Raw genomic sequence first — 17,041 nt, 5'->3', positions numbered from 1 at the left:
TCAGCGCTCACATGGGCAATGACAGTGAGACCTGGAGGGGAGTGATTAGGAGGAACGGCCTCTCTGATCTGAACCTGAGCAGTGTTCAGTTATTGGATTTTTGTGCTCATCAAAGTTTATCCATAACATAAATCATGTTTGAGCATATAGGTGTCCATAAGTACACTTGGCCGCATTTCAATGATCAACTTTATAGTCATATCGCCGAAACAGCGGCCATAAGTTCTGGACACTTGGGTGAAGAGAGGTGCTGAACTGTCAACTGATCACCACCTAGAGGTGAGTTGGATCGGATGGTGGAGGAGGATGCCAGACAGACTTGGCAGGCCCATGGCAGGGTGGGAACGTCTGGCAGAAGAACCTGTCAGAAAGGTCTTTAACTCCCACATCTTACAGAGCTTTGACTCTGGGGGAATGGGCCATGTTCCGCACCTCCATTGTTGAGGTGGTTGACTGGAGCTGTGGCCCCAAGGTTTTCCATGCTTGTTGTGGTGGACACCCTGGGTGAGGGAGGCTGTCAAACTGAAGAAAGAGTCCTCCGAGCCTGGATGGCTTTTGGGACTCTGGAGGCAGCTGATGGGTACTGAAGAGCCAAGCAGATTGCAGCTTAGTCTGTCGCTATGGCAAAAACTTGGGTGTGGGATGAGTTTGGTGACGACATGGAAAACAACATTCAATCTGCTCAGAAATTATAATTCCACCAAATATTCACAAACTTATGGGCACTTACACATGGCCAATTCACCTACCAATATATGTTTTTGGACCATGGGAGGAAACCAGAGCACTAGGGAAAAAACCTGCAGGCACAGGAAGAACACACCTCACAGAGGGTGACCCAGTGTGTGGGGCTCAAACCCAAAACCTTAGGCCCCTGGAACTTTGTGACAGTGACACTACTTGTTGCAGCACTCTGCCAGCTGTAGGTAATGCTGCAGGCATCCAATTTGAATGTTCATATATTTACAATGACAAGAAAGTTCATAAGAAAATATATCAAATTAATATAATTGTGTGTGTATATGTGTAATTGAAAATATTCCTGTTTTTAGTACCACTTCACACACATCCCAAACTTGTTCTGAAATAATCCATTAAAATTCACTGTTCAGATTTATTTGCATTAAAGCACATAATCAAGCTAACGTCCCTAAACACAAACATTAAGTGAGTAAATTTATCCTGTACTGCACATGTACTGCAATTTATAATCATTTATTATTCACTGTTATAGCAGGCACAAGGACCTGTAACACATGTATTGTATTACCTTAAATTACTTACTTTTGTAGCAGACAAATGGATTTTGGAAATAGCAGCCAGCATCATTCCACTGATTGTTAGTATATAATTGCACACAGACATCACCCAAACCATTGCTTGGCTGTCCCAGATACCAGTCCCTGTACGAGGAGTTACTCCCATCTGACCACACCCAGGTCTAGATACAAATTAATACCTGATCAGTGAACAGTTTTGGTATCTATTTAAAATGAGACCAGTTTTATAAATGTTTATTGATGGTTTAAGAGTATGTTTATTACATGGTAATTAATTAGACTGTAAATACCTTATAGGTCATAATTTCATTTGTAACCGTGACCTCTTTTTTGTCTAATACTGAAAGTGTCAGAGAACTTACTGAAAATATCAAGGTAAAGAATAAGCTCAGAATTTAGAATATGACCTGAGTAATTCTAAGGCACACCACATTACCATTTTTGTCTAAAAACATACTCTGTTGGCGGTTAATTATTTAAATCTGGTGGTTAAATTATTAAACTTGTTAACAAATATGTGCTGAAGATGACATGCTTAATGTTGACTGATGGAGAAGACAAAATAGGGTCTGCATCCGTCACTGCTACCCTTTCCATCTGTGCTATTATAACTGCTTATTAATTAATTTTAATGGGTTGACAACATAATTAGTTACCATTAAATCAGATTTTAAACAAAACCTTTATAGATGTGGTTTTATTCTAAAATGGTACACTGTTTTAAAACACTGCACCCTCAGAAATCTGGACTGAATTTGCCCAATGAAAGTATAATGCAATCCTTAACAGACACAAAGGATTTTACCCCTTGGCAAAAGTAAAGTCATTCAAGAGATTTATTATAAAACTGTGCATCTATCACAAATATCTGTGCAATATTTAAACATGATTATTATAATGGAATTGAATTAAAGCAATGACATTAGAGTTTTTAAAAGATGTATCCCATGTATTTAGTTTACTTTAAATTTGATCTTCTTAAATGTTCAGAATTTCTTACAATGTTGTTGCCTGGTGGAACTGTCTGCCTCAGTCCTATCCAGGGATAAAGTAATGATGGTGTCTGATTGACCAGAGCTATTAAAACATCCATCTCCTCTTGGCTCTCAATGGTGGCCAGGTCAGTGTAGTTCTGTCTGCAGTTTTTCTGAGCTTCAGTCCAGTTCTTATTTACATCCACCAGATAAAACTGACGAGTCACACACAGAGAAAGAGTCCACAGACCTGCAGAGATTAAAACCTCTCGTCAGCACGGCAGTACAGTTCTGAAACAGCAGAGTTTAACAGATCATTATGAACTAACACTGACCTGAAAAAAGCAGGAGGAAACACAAAGAGGAACCCATGACTGTGGAGAAGAAGATATTGAGAGAATACTTTAAACATCACATCTATCTTTACTATACATACTGTTCTTCCACTATGTCCTGTCCTGCTATGTCTACTTCTATCTAAGTGTATATATAATGGTGTTCTTATTATCTGTCTTCCTATTGTGTATTTTAAATTGTAAGCACCTTTGGGTTCCTGAAAAGTGCTATATAAGTAGAAAATAGTAATAATAATAATAATAATTATTATTATTATTATTATTATTCATTCATTCATTATCCAATTCAGGGTCGCGGTGGGTCCAGAGCCTACCTGGAATCATTGGGCGCAAGGCGGGAATACACCCTGGAAGGGGCGACAGTCCTTCTCAGGGCAACACAGACACACACACACATTCACTCACACCTATGGACACTTCTGAGTCGCCAATCCACCTACCAACATGTGTTTTTGGACTGTGGGAGGAAACCAGAGCACCCGGAGGAAACCTACGCGGAAACGGGGAGAACACACCAACTCCTCACAGACAGTCACCCGGCGCGGGATTATTATAATTATATATTATTATTATTATTATTATTATTATTATTATTATTATTATCCATTCATTTCTTCTTGTACTACACTATGAAAAACACTATTGTATCTGTTTGGTACAATCTATATGAACATATTTTATCATATAAATTACTATAAAACTGATTTTCTGTTGAATCAAACTAGAACATGTAATAAAATTATTCAAATCTATTTCCTGTTTTATAGTAACACTGCAGTGTTTGACATTAGTTTAATTCTTTTTAAAAATCACGTAAACACTACTTTTATCAAAATATGTAAATGTTTGTATGTTTATGAAGATACCTTCTCATCACACGCATACACCCCAACACACACATACATTGATCAGCCACAAGATTAAAACCATTGATAGCTGAAATGAAAAAATATTAATTATCTTGTTACATTGAAGTTTTTTAGATCTTTTAAGTGTTTCTTACCTGTTACTGTTGATAAAGTTGTTGTATTCATTTCTGTGAGAGTCTCTTGCAGTGTGTGGTGTGTGTAAATTTTTCTTTGTTTTTTTTTCTAAAAATACTTTGATGATTTACATAGCGTCTCAAGTGCAAATGCATTCATGAAGCAAATTCAAATATTAAAAAAGGATGTAATATGGATATTACAAAGGGCTTCTGTACAGTCAGTGGAGCTGAAAAAATGTACAATGAGTGTAGATACAAGGTGACTGTTCTAGGCTATTTTGAAGTAACTACACTCATGTGAGAAACTCGTGTAGGAATAAGTAATATTATTTGGTTATAATTGCAAAACCCTGATTCAGAAAAGTAAAGATTTTAGATATTCATTTGCCAAGAAGATACCTGGATTCATTCTGCTCTTCCTTTGTCTTGTCAAATGTCATATATTATATGTGATGTCATCACTTCAGGGAGGTTCTAGTCTGAAAAGACCTCGGAAAACCTTCAATTAGATTCCAAACCAGGGAAGGATTCTCCAAACCTCAGTCCCTCAGGATCGATTAGGCCTCCAAGAAGTTGGTCATCAAGAGGACCAACAAGAGGACAAGCGAATCTCTAGCTCGCAAATTATATCACATTGTCGCATGATCATGAACAAGGTTCTAGTTCTAATTGTCCTGAAAACTTTTAAGATCTTCACAATGTAACTGGGTCTGAAACTCTTCCATTTTCATATTGTTTCACTGCTCTGACAATATTTTCTGACAGTATCTATGAGATACGTGTGCTCAGAGGCTAACTACGGTTTGCAGCAGTGCCCAAAATTCTATTTTATCTAATGCAAGGTGATACCTGCCTGTTAAAATGCAAAGATTTGCTTTCAGACTGAATTAAAATTATCAGACAACAAGTGAGGTGAGTGAAAAAGATTAAGTAATTCAGCCTGCAATTTTCTCAGGGGGCATCTGGGAAAATGGTCGATTCAGGTAGAAATAAAAAGAGAACCCCTGTAAAACAAAGAATTACTGCACCCCAGGAGCCCATAGTAATTTATTCATGTGTTTGTCCATTGAGAGCTGTCAAATTAATTTAATTAAGTAGACACGAGAAGCTTTCAACTGTAGTCAGTCATGATCAGTATCAGGAAATTTAGTGGGCATTTTACAAAGTTAAAAAATAAAAATGAGTAATTTCAGCATTAATAAATTAACAATATGCATATGTGTATACATAATTCTGAACCTCTATGTTATAAGTGTGCTTTCATGCAACCCAAAATAAATACTAATTTCACTGAAATTTGTAAATTATTGGAAAAGAGAGAGATTTTTTATTTGGGACAAAAGCCTGTACAGTATAGCAAACTGAACCACTGAGAGAATTAAATCATGTGATCAAAAAAATAAAGAAACAATTAGAACCTATGCCACTTCTCAAAGGCATGAACTCATTCATCTTTACCAATTTCATAAAAAGCAAGATTATTAAGTTTTAACGTGTTATGAAAATCTCTGTAGCCACTGTAAACAAATAGTCAAACTATTGCCATGCTCATTTGTTTACACTGTCAGGAAATGGCTCACTCAAAAGGAAACATTCAAAGCATAACATGGGTCGCACTGTCATTTTCATATGCATCCCATTATATTATAGGATATATATAGTACCCTTACACTCCTTACTCACGAATCACCTCCTATAGAATCTCTCAGGGAACATGGTCATACATCTTCTCTAAACCCACCAAACATAGAGTAGCAAACTCCCATGCTTCCTCAATCATCTGTGAGAAAGTTAAGAGTTGGTCCATAGTTCCACGGCCCATACCATGGACACTGAACACCACGCAGCTGGTCAAAAAGGCTCAACAGCGGCAGTACTTCCTGAGGAGGCTGAGAAAGTTTGTGATATCTCCCAAAATCTGGGTCTAACAGCTCCCAACGACATGGAGTTGATGATCACCTGGAGGTGATGAGACTACACAAGCCCTTCTGCCATGACAAGGCCCTGATCCAGGAAGGGGCTGTGAATGTGTCAAATCAAAATGTAAAGCAGGGACTGCATTTCAGCTGAGAGCAGTGCTGTTTTCGTGCCATAATTGAAAAGCAATCACTATCCAATCACAGTCCTCTACCATTTTGGGGAGTGGTTCTTCAAGGGTTCTAGTCTGTTATTAATGTGATTTGTATGTAAGAATTACTTTAATTCCTAAAGTCAGCCAGCTTTATTTTCATCACAGAATGAAGTGTACTTTCTCCAGGACACAGCGCTAACATTAGTTCTGTCTAAAAGCAGCTGTAAGTTCCCAGCTCTGACCTGCTGCTCTCAGCGCCACCGCAAAACAAACCCCTGTAGGAGGGACTGAGACTCCATTGGCCAGAGCACTGACCAAAGGACAGCCAACTCTGGCTGCTCATTGACTTAATAAAAAAATGCGTTCTCTGTTTAGCGTTCCCAAGCTACAACGTGTGTGCATGCTCAACTACATTAATCAAAAATATTTAAGTTGTACACAAAAGTCTGTTTTGTGTGTGTTTTGTACGAATACAACTGCACAAATATACGACTATAAACACACATACGAACTATTACGGGTACGACTAGATTATGAACACAAATTGAAAAGTGAGAAAACAATTACTTTAAACTAGGCATAATATATTAATGTTTTAGTTGTGTAAATTAATAAAAAGTTGAATAAATATATTGTTATAGTTTTTATTTATATACTGAAATAAATTATGATGGTGAAAACATCAGAAATATTTCTAGCTGAAACAGAAGTATAAAAAGAAACACACACACACACACAAACAAAACAACTTTAACTGAATATTAGAATAACTGTATTTCTTACCTGTTTATAACTGGAGCCCCAAAAATGTGATGCAGTGCTCTCTGCGACTGCATAGGAAACTAAATCTCATAAAACCTTCTCTTTGATGTATGTGTCTGATTTACGTGTGAACAGTAAGGAATGCAAATGAACAGTGTTACACAGACAATAGAGTCATACATTAATAAAAAGGAACCTTGTTTTGTGTGTATATATTTACATATACAATATCATTTCACACACACACACACAAATATTCTTCTATATTATTATTCCTATATATTATCTATTATATTATATTAAAATGTATATGTCTCTCCCCATTCAAAGAGATTAGAACCTGTGTTTAAAGAATAAAATGCTAATAAAATGTACGTAAACTGGAGTGGAGAACGGGCTGAGAATTTGTGACATGAAACTGTTAAGCTAAAACCAGCCAAAAAGGAAAGAATGAATTAAAAGCTGGAAACATCATGTACCTTGTAGGTGGACTGCCCAGTTGACCTTGAATATAAGCCAAGATCTAGACCTCACTATAAAATGAGTAAAAAAGTGACTTTAGCCACACCCATTCTGAACACACAATATATATAATCTCCACAGAAAAGCATGAAAAAAAGCACCCTCTTGAGTAGGAGGTTATGTCACCCAACTGACCAGTGTTTGAATGGGATCAGACTAGACATCTGCATTTAATTGTGGGACAGCATTTATAAACAAGATACATAAACTATATAAACTAGAGTAGGAGGGAGGATCCATGTGCCTGCAATCATAAAAATTTGGAACAAAAATATGAAGTGTAAGCAAAAACTTTGTGCTCTCAGATACATAGAGGTATAGTATATTTTTATACACAAAATGTGGCCAATGCAAAAGTAACACCCTTTTAGCTTTTTGTTTTCTTGTTGGAAAAAATATAAACATGATAAAGTCAACAAAGGTTGGCATGGTGGGCACTCTGTGGAGTGTAACTCTCACCCAGGTCCTAGAGAAGCGGCCCTCAGAAGAGTTTGTTTTGTTCTCTGTGTGTCTGCATAAGTTTTCTCCGGGTGCTGACATTTCATCTCACAATTCAAGAAAATGTGTTAGTAGGTTTATTGGCTGTGTGAAAAGTGACAGCAGGTAAGTGTGTGAGTGATTGGGTGAGCGTGTGGTGGCCTGTGATGGACAAGTTCTCTGTACATAGTGTATTCTTGCCCTGCTTCCATTGATTCCAGATAGACACTGAACACAATGTAATCAGCCTGAAGATGAATAAATATAGCAGATAAATAAATAAAAGCCTACATCATTAGCTATGAGTGTTCTCTGAACAAGACATTTTTGCTTATTTCCTTCAGCTTCTGTAACTGCTACATCCTGATCAGTGTTGCCTGATCTACCTGGATTATATAATATAAAAAAAATAATTATTTTCACTTAGTTCGTTTTCACACCTGTAGTTTCTTTGCTCTGGTCTGAATCAGTTAAGAAGTTTATAATCTTTGAGTGTTTCCCCTTTATTTGGTTGGATTTCACACCTGGAAATATCTAAGTGCACCAAAGTATATCACCACAAACCATGTGACAATTCTCACTGCTGATTGGTCAGACCTGACAAGAAGTGGGAGCAATATGTTTCTCAGATTAGTGGCTAAATTAACCAGTTCTCTGTTTACTGAGATGCCCAGCGCTGCAGAACCAAAAATCCTTCATTATGTTTTTATTGGATTACACTAAAACTGACTCCTCCCAGTGGGACCTAATCCCAAAGGCCGATTTAAGTGAAGTCTCTCACTTTCCTGGTATTCATTGTAAGAAAAGCCGGTGAGGAAGTCATAAGATTGACCATAGGTTTCCCCATTGAAAACACTGGGATCAGTGGGTGTAGTTTATATATACTTTTAGCGGAAGTCTTTTCACAAGGTTTAGGAGTGTGTTTATGGGAATTTATGACCATTCTACCAGAAGTGCATTTGTGAGGTCAGGCACTGATGTTGGACTAGGCCTGGCTCAGTATCTGCTCTAATTCACCCCAAAGGTGTTCTACAGGGTTGAGGTGAGGACTCTTCCACACCAAAATCACTCATCCATGTCTTTATAGACCTTGCTTTGGGCACTGGTGCGCAGTCATGTTGGAACAGGAAAAAGCCATCATTATCTGTTCCCTCAAAGTTGGGAGCATGAAACTGTCCAAAATCTGCCACTCTGAAGGAGTGGTGTTTTACATCGCTGGATCTGCATCCTTTGGCAATCCCTGGGCTTGTATGTCCTGGGCCACACACTGGGGCCTTTAGCTCTTGTTCTACAACTTCAAGGGTTCAGAGGTTTGCGCAGAGTGTGGTATTGCATTGTTGGACTAAACTAAAGCTTCCTAATTTGCTAATATAAACAAAGACATTTGCTAATATAAGCATAGACTTTCTTACCAACCCAATCTCTCTAATACCATCCTCTTAAACCTCATCTTTTCCAAGTCCGTTCTTGTCATTCTTCCTTGCTTCCCCCAAAAATGCTTGAGCACCAGTGGTTTAAACTGGCCTGATGATCAATTGGAATCTGTTCCCTGATTCTTAAATCTAATTGGAGGTCATCAGATGTCATTTCAGACTAGAACCTCCCTGAAGTGATAACATCACATATAATTTACTACATTTGAAAAGACAAAGAGGCAGACCCAAATATCTTCACATCTCTGAATCATACCTTTGCAATTATGACCAAAATCATATTCATTTTCTAATATGCCTATGCATGAAGTCCTCATATTGAGTGCAGGTATTTCAAGATTACTAAGAAAACAAATTGATTACATTTGAGAGAAATGAATTAAAATGCAATGAAATTAATTAAAATGCAGTGAAAAATGATATATTCATACAAAGTAATATCAGTTGGAATAAATATAATATTTTACACAATTCTTAACCAAATCACACATCATCAGATAACTACCATGTGGAGATGCTGGTGATTCATGATTAAAAAATAAAATTTTAAGTATATTGTTATAATTCTATTTTTGTTTGTCCAACTGGAATTATTTTTATATCATCATATATCATCTGTTGAACAGAAGTTTGATTCTTTAGTTTTAGGAATCTTTTGAGTAAGCAGTTTTACAGAAGAAATAAATGGTGATCATTCACAGGTCTCTTCTTCACCAAATTTCTTTCTTGCCCTCTGGAGAACCGGTGCCAAAACAGCCTGGGATGTTGTTTTTATTATTCCCTTTTCTTGATGTAAGTGCTATCTCAGACTTGGATATGAGCTGAGGGAGGAAATGGAGATCTTGAAAGTGAGGTTTTCTGAAGATTAATGTCCCAAAAGTCAAATTTTGTATGAGAGAAATCAATAAAACATCACTTGATTGGTGGCTTATAAACTCCAGGAGCTGAAAATCACTTTGTCTACTCTGTCCTGTACTGTGTTCTTCCAGTAATCATCTTCAGGATCATATTCGGATGTGTCAGCGTGTATCTTTAAAGAGAAATTTATAAAGACATGCACAGGCTCAGCTCACCTGCTTTGGATTTTCATTTACTGACCTCCTGAAACTGACAGGCTTTAACCAGCTCATCACTGTGGTTTATAATATCTGCTTATTTACCAGTACCTCCAATAGAAGAGCATGAAAACAATGAATCTCAGTTGCACTGCTTGTAGCTTATAATGTTGGAAAGCCACACTGTATGTTTAAACATGTAAAGCACACATGCTCACCCTAGAGTTCTTCTGAAATGGAAGTTTGTTCTCACTTTGCTGCAGTAACAGCTTAAGTTCTTCTGAGTAGGCGTCACACTAGATGTTGGAATACTGCTGTGAGGACTTCTTAGCCATAAGAACATTAGTAAGGTCAGGTACTAATGTTGGATGACTAGAAAAAACATTCCAGTTCATAGGTAGAATAGTGAATGGAACTTTATCAGTCAAGAGCACACAGAGCTAATGCTCCACAGAACAGTACTGAGGGAATTTATTCCCCTTCTAACTATGGTCAGGCATTGAGCAAATTCAGAAGATCTGCTTCAGTGAATCACATTTTACTTCTTGTTTTTCTGTGGAGGTTGTACAAACTGTTTGCTCAGTTGAATTCCTGTGTCCAGGGGTGCATCTTAAATTAACTGAATTCACTAACTGTAAGAAAACATTTATATAAAAAGCACTTTTTTGAACAAGTCTCAAAGTGCTTTATATATAACACAATCACAGTTACAGCTCCAGAGACCTGGAGGCTGTGGGTTCAAGTCCCGCTCCAGGTGACTGTTTGTGAGGAGTTTGGTGTGTTCTCCCCTTGTCCACTGGTTTGCTCCAGTTTCCACATACAAAAACACACGTTGGTAGGTGGATTGGCAACTCAAAAGTGTGCATAGGTGTGAGTGTGTCGCCCTGTGAAGGACTGGCCCCCTCGAGGGTGTGTTCCTGCCTTGCACCCAGTGATTCCAGGTAGGCTCCGAACCCACCACAACCCTGAACTGGATAAGCGGTTATAGGCAATGAGTGAATAAATAAATGCTGAGACTGTTGTTCTCCATTATTCCAATAGGTTCAGCAAGCAAGGTAATGATAAGCTAAAGATATTGCTTCCCAAACTGTCATTGTGAAGAATATATGAGAGGTATGTTCAGATTTTTTGTAATACATAAAAAACTCTTTTATATTGTATGCACATACATAGATCAGGAATGCAAAGATCTTGGCGGATTATCATATGAATTAGGTAAAGTTTTGCTTTAAAGCATACATCCATCTGTTCTGGGAGGTCATTACAAAGCAGTAACATGTTTCATTACATATAAAAATATCTTAGTTTGGAACAAGTGTCCCATTCAGAGCTTGCCAAGTGTTGACATCACGTTTAGGCAGACACACAGTCTCACAGGAAACCAGAAGTTGCTTGTAAAATGATGGCAAAATGAACGAGACTCAGGAAAGGGAGGGCAGAGCACAGGACCATGCTGTGTTAGGCACGTGGCTCAGAGCATGCCCTGCTTCTGTGGAGTTTAGTCACATGCAGAACAGATCATCACCTGCTGACCAAAACAACAGCTTTAAAACTAGTCAGAATATTTTGGCAGGAGCACGTGACCACAGACCACTGTGTGCTTTTTACACTGTAAAACTAGAACATTTGTTGTTATTGAATTTTTTATAATCTTCAGTTTACAGTGCTTTGCTACTTTTTAAGGAGAATATTTAATAGAGAAAAATTGGCCTAATTCTGTGTCACTCAGTGGTAGCCAGTGCAGGATGTAGCAATCCTGAATTGAACTGTTGTTCTCCTTCAGGTTTTTTGCTTCCACTAATGATGCCCAAAAATCAGGTAAAAGATTGATGAATGTAACTGATCTGTTCCCTACTGGACACCTAATATTGTGTCTCAGTTAGAGCTAAAACACTTCTAATAACTTCAGTCAGAGTATTAGTCAGTCCTCAAAGGTTATGACCACCGACTAATGTCAAGGTTTGAGCCTCCTGCAAAAGTAAAACTGTTTTGGTTCGTGTCCCTTGTGAGATTATAACTCCACTGTTTATGTAAGTTCTCTGTGTTGTGGTTAGCTGTTGAATGCTGAATGATTATAGCATGCGCATCAGGGCATTGTGTGCTTTTATCAAACCTTTTGATGTGTTATACATTTCTGGAGGAAGCATATGTTTGTAATGTGTTGTAGAAATAGTTCCTCTCTGGACCAACTCAAAGTCGTTTATGCTGCCCAGGAGGAGAACACAACAAGGAGGAGAACAAGGCAGTTTTTTTTTAAACCCTAAGACTAATCAGGGACTGTAACAGTGCACAAGTTACTCCCGCCTCTGGAATTAATTTCAAAGTTATATAATGACATGAATTACCAAAATACTAAAATGTACTGTGGTGTAGCCCTTTAGATCCAGGAACCCACACATTAAACCAGATATTCACTGTGTTTTATAGATGTTGCTTTGTTGATTCCTCACGTTGTACTGTTGAATTGTTCATCATATTCATAATATCGCTGTGTTGACCTATGTGTATTCACATACCTAGGGCAGGGGTTTTGCGTGTGTGTAGTCTGTGCCATGTATTTTGCGTTAGCTGACCCCACAATAATAGCATACTTCTAGTGATGCCCTGAATATTGGGATATTTGGGGATATATTTCATCCTGCATTGTGCAGTTAGAGAACAACCAACAAATGAACCCTGCATAGGTTTTTTTTTCCTGTCTTTGATAATTCTGTGTATATCCAGTGCCTACTGCAGTAGTGTGGATATGATATCTGGTATCTACTGTTTGATATCTGTGTATGCATCCCAGGAATTGTTTCTGCTTCTTGTGTAATCATTGTTCAGCTGATGAGTGCTTATCCCTTGCTCTTTCAATCTGTGCTTAGGAACCATTACTTTCTGGAATTGCAGCATTTCCTGTGTATGTAGCTTGAATTTGGGGCCATAGATACTCAACCCAAACTCAACCCAACTGAGCTTGAATAGGAGATCTTGAACAAACAGCACTCTCCACCAACATTATGGAAACGCCAACTGAAGAATGGTGTTCCAAGTTTATGTAATATTCTACACACCGAGGACACTGCAAAAATTTGTGAACACTTTTCATCCAGCATTTCTGTCACAAATAACAACCTCAATTCTACTGGCAACAAAAATGACGGGGGCTCCTTTAAACACCTATTTTAGCTAAGAGTGTACTGTATGTGTGTTATTCATTAGACTTTTCACAAATGTATGGACATGTAGTGTAACCTTTGAAGTTTTGAAGTTAATGAGAGAATTTTAAAGGTGTTTGGCACTAAATTTCTTTGTTGGGTACATTCAGGACCAGGATTAAAAACGTGTGTTTGTGATAAAAGTTGTCTGCTGTTCACATCAGAGCACCCCAGCTCTCTGCAGAAGCCCAGTCTGATCCTTGAAGCACCACTAAGCCCTCAGAGAACATTTTAGGAAGAAAACAACAGCCCACCACCCACCCTGGTCTTATGTAACAGCTACCCTTTCTTCCACCAAACACATACTTCAGCTCTTGTTCACAGCAGACACACCGTAAGGACATAAACATGTTTCTGTCTTCATGTCTCCAGCCATCAGTCACATGGATGCAGCATAAAACGCTTAACAGGCCTCTATTTACGAACAGCCCAGGAACTATTAAATTTCAAAGGCCACAATTTTCCCTGAGCCCTAGTGCCGTGTTTTTAGCAGCTTCTTCACTGGAATTCCAAACATTTTTGAAGCAATCAGGAGCCTCAACATGGCACCATCACCAGAGTGAAAAGAGAGAGAACTGGACAGAGAAACATGATAAGACGAGATATGATAGACCCTGAACAATATAAAGCATTAGTGGATGAATGAATGTAGGATAAAGGGATGATATCACCTGTTCTGTGTTCAGTCGTGACACAGCATCATTTAAACATGGTGTAATGCTGAGTGTGATTCACTCATGATTACACCCCTCAAATACCACACAGTCTTTAATCCCTTTGCCAGAAACACAGTCCTCACCTTTAAAACAACCTCAGTCTCTTCGCATACTTCCCTGCTACCAACTCCAGCACTAATATATTACTCATACAGCCACCTCAAATTCTAGCTTGTTAAATCTGGTGGTCTACAGGGCCTTGTTAATACTAACCTTAAAGAAAGCCAAAGGCCAATGAATGTGTTTGATTGTTTGGGTCGAATAGCCAGACCTTAATTATGAAAAGCTGTTCTATGTTAATATTTAAGTGTAAAAAGCACTATGCAAACAGAATGACATTAAACAGAATTGAACTGAAATGAATTTAATTCAGCAAAATGCTGAAACAGCTGGAATGAACCCTATGGTCGCTCAAAGTCTAGATATGTATTGCCTAGTCCAGGAATGGAGATACCTGGGTCAACTGTACCAGAGCTGTACCAATTATAAAATATCATGTGGTATGTGAGTAGGTGTGTACAGTATGTAAAATGTAAGGTGTTTACTCTCAAGTCACATACTGTAGAGTTTCTGCAACTATTAATTATAATCTTATAGTCTCTAAAACAGTAAAGAAATATTAAATATATTTTACAGAGCAAAAGGAAGTGAATAAATCTCACACAATCCCCGGTGATGCCTTAACTGGGTTTTTTTTCGAGTAAAAAGGAGCACAACAGCTATTACTAGGTAGTAGGATAGGGCATTTATTAGATAACATCATAGATTGAGGCAATTAATTCAAGATAAATAGAATAATGTGTTGCCTGTTTGAAAACACCTCCCACAATTCCCCATTACCATTCAACACCAAAGCTAACTAATCCAATGTAACAACTGGGACCCCGATGGCTCTCTTTCTCTCTGTCTCAGAGTGTGTGTGTTGAGTGGGGGTGGTGGTGGGTTGTTGTTGGATGCCCATGCTTGAAGAAAAACTTTCTTCACTTTGTAGATTTAACACTTAGGTTTCTGGAAACATCTGTGGAAACAGGACTGTGACTGACAACTGCCATCTTAAAACTCCAGCTTCTCTGATGTGTCTGATCCATTCATACTAAGGCAACACACACTAACATACCAGCACCACCAAATTATCCACCGAATCATCCACCATCCAAATCATATCTGCTCTGTGGGGTCTTAACCTCCCCCCCCCAAAAAAAAAGTGACCTGGGGGTGAGCAAAGTGCTACAGTAACAGTATATGCACTACATATTCATTATTCCACTACATAAAAAAATCACATAATATTAAGGACTGCACTGTACAAATAATGCAGAAAAATACATTTATCAACAATATATTTTGTTTAATTGCCTGCAAAATATTATACGTCAGACATTGTTTTCCTCTAAAATGGATGTCTCTTTTTGACTATATGTCAATCTCCATAGAAAAACACATTCAATACAAAGGGTCACAAGACCTGAGGTCACCATGCCCAATGCTAGTATTGACTAGAGGTTTATCACCGGCCCTAGCCCTTTGCTGTGGAGCAGTGGAAATACATTTTCTAAACCAATTTAGCACATCCAGAACTATTCATCCAACACCAGGACCTGGCCTCACTAATGTCTGGATCTCCATTTTTGCTGAAATATAGGGTATTCATAAGAAGTTGGTTCTCCTATGTTGCAGTAATGTCTTCTACTTTTCTGTAAATGTTTTAGAGATTCAAACTCCAGGTCCCTCATAAGCATCTGGTTTTTTGGTCAAAGAAAGTCCCCGTTGTCTTTTGATCTTGTGAAAAGGTCCTGACTGTCCCACGGTGCAGGAGCAGTCCGCTCAGGGAAATACAGGTCGATAAATCTTTCCTTTGCATTATTAGTTTTAATGGTCCATTACGGTGCCCAAAGCTGGTTGTGTAAAAGTGCTTAGCTCTTTCTCAGACAACAGAGAGGCCTGACATGGATCCTCAGTGAATCTCACATTTCTGTTTCTCATTTGTTTTTCCAAATCACTGAGTGTGAGCCAAGTATTATTCTGTGTCCTTTATTCAGGTAGAATCACAGCACTTAGATATCTGTTTCTTGCAGGTATGTATTGTTTTTAATGTCACACATCATTCAAGGCAGGCAGACACCCTGGAGGGGCCGCCAGTCCTTCACAGGGTGACACACACTCACACATTCACTCACACACACACTAATAATATTTTTAGCTTTTTTTTATATGTTGCCCTTTTATTTTAAACACATAACACAGAATTTGGCAGAACATTTTCGCATTTGTAGCCACCTACCTGTTTATTTTGAACTGCCGCTTACACAACAAAAAAGTAAAAAGGGAGCAATGCCAAGAAAATGAGATGCTTGGATGCAGCTGCCCATGATCTAAGGCAGAGGTACTCAAATGTTTTCCTCCAGAGGCACCTTTTGACAATTTTGTGGGAACTTGGGCCACCCTTAACTAAAACAAACTTGTTAATATGCAAACTACCAACGCGTACATTATGAGCTTCAACTAATTTCTGCAGATATAAACAGAGCACACGCTAGGAGAAGTTCTCTACTCATCCATGGGTCCATAAGCAGAATAAACTCCATTCATTTATTCATTGCCTGTAAGCGCTTTTCCAGTTCAGGGTCACTGTGGGGCCGAAGCCTACCCTGAATCACTGGACACCCTGAACACACCCTGCAGGGGGTGCTTGTCTTTCACAGGGCAACACACATTCACTCACACCTACGGACACTTTTGAGTCGCCAATCCACCTACCAACGTGTGTTTTTGGACTGTGAGAGGAAACCAGAGCACCCGGAGGAAACCAATGCAGACACAGGGAGGATATACCAAGCTACTTATAGAGAGTCACCAGGAGCAGGGCTCAAACCCACAACCCCAGGACACCGGAGCTGTGTCACAGCAACACTACTTGTTGCCCCAAATATAAAAACAATTGAAATATTAACTTTGTGCAAAATCCCATTTCACCTGCAAATACCTCTGATCTAATATCACTGCATTAAATAACAAGTTACTGTCAATGTTTGCGAGGTAAATTGCTGCAGTAGAAGGTCACTATATGTCATTCTTGAGTAATGGCAATTTTTTTCAGCCTTAACAAAGAAGTCTTGTGTAATGCAGCTTTATATAAAATGTTTGAAGGCATGTATGCCAGCTCTAGCAGAGTACGGTATCACACTTAAAGTCTCAAGTGTCTACTTTGCT

This window comes from Hoplias malabaricus, chromosome 9 (assembly GCF_029633855.1).
Source record: "Hoplias malabaricus isolate fHopMal1 chromosome 9, fHopMal1.hap1, whole genome shotgun sequence".
Lineage (NCBI taxonomy): Eukaryota > Metazoa > Chordata > Actinopteri > Characiformes > Erythrinidae > Hoplias > Hoplias malabaricus.
The sequence above is the reverse complement of the archived record's forward strand: the minus strand, read 5'-3'. Positions refer to the sequence as shown.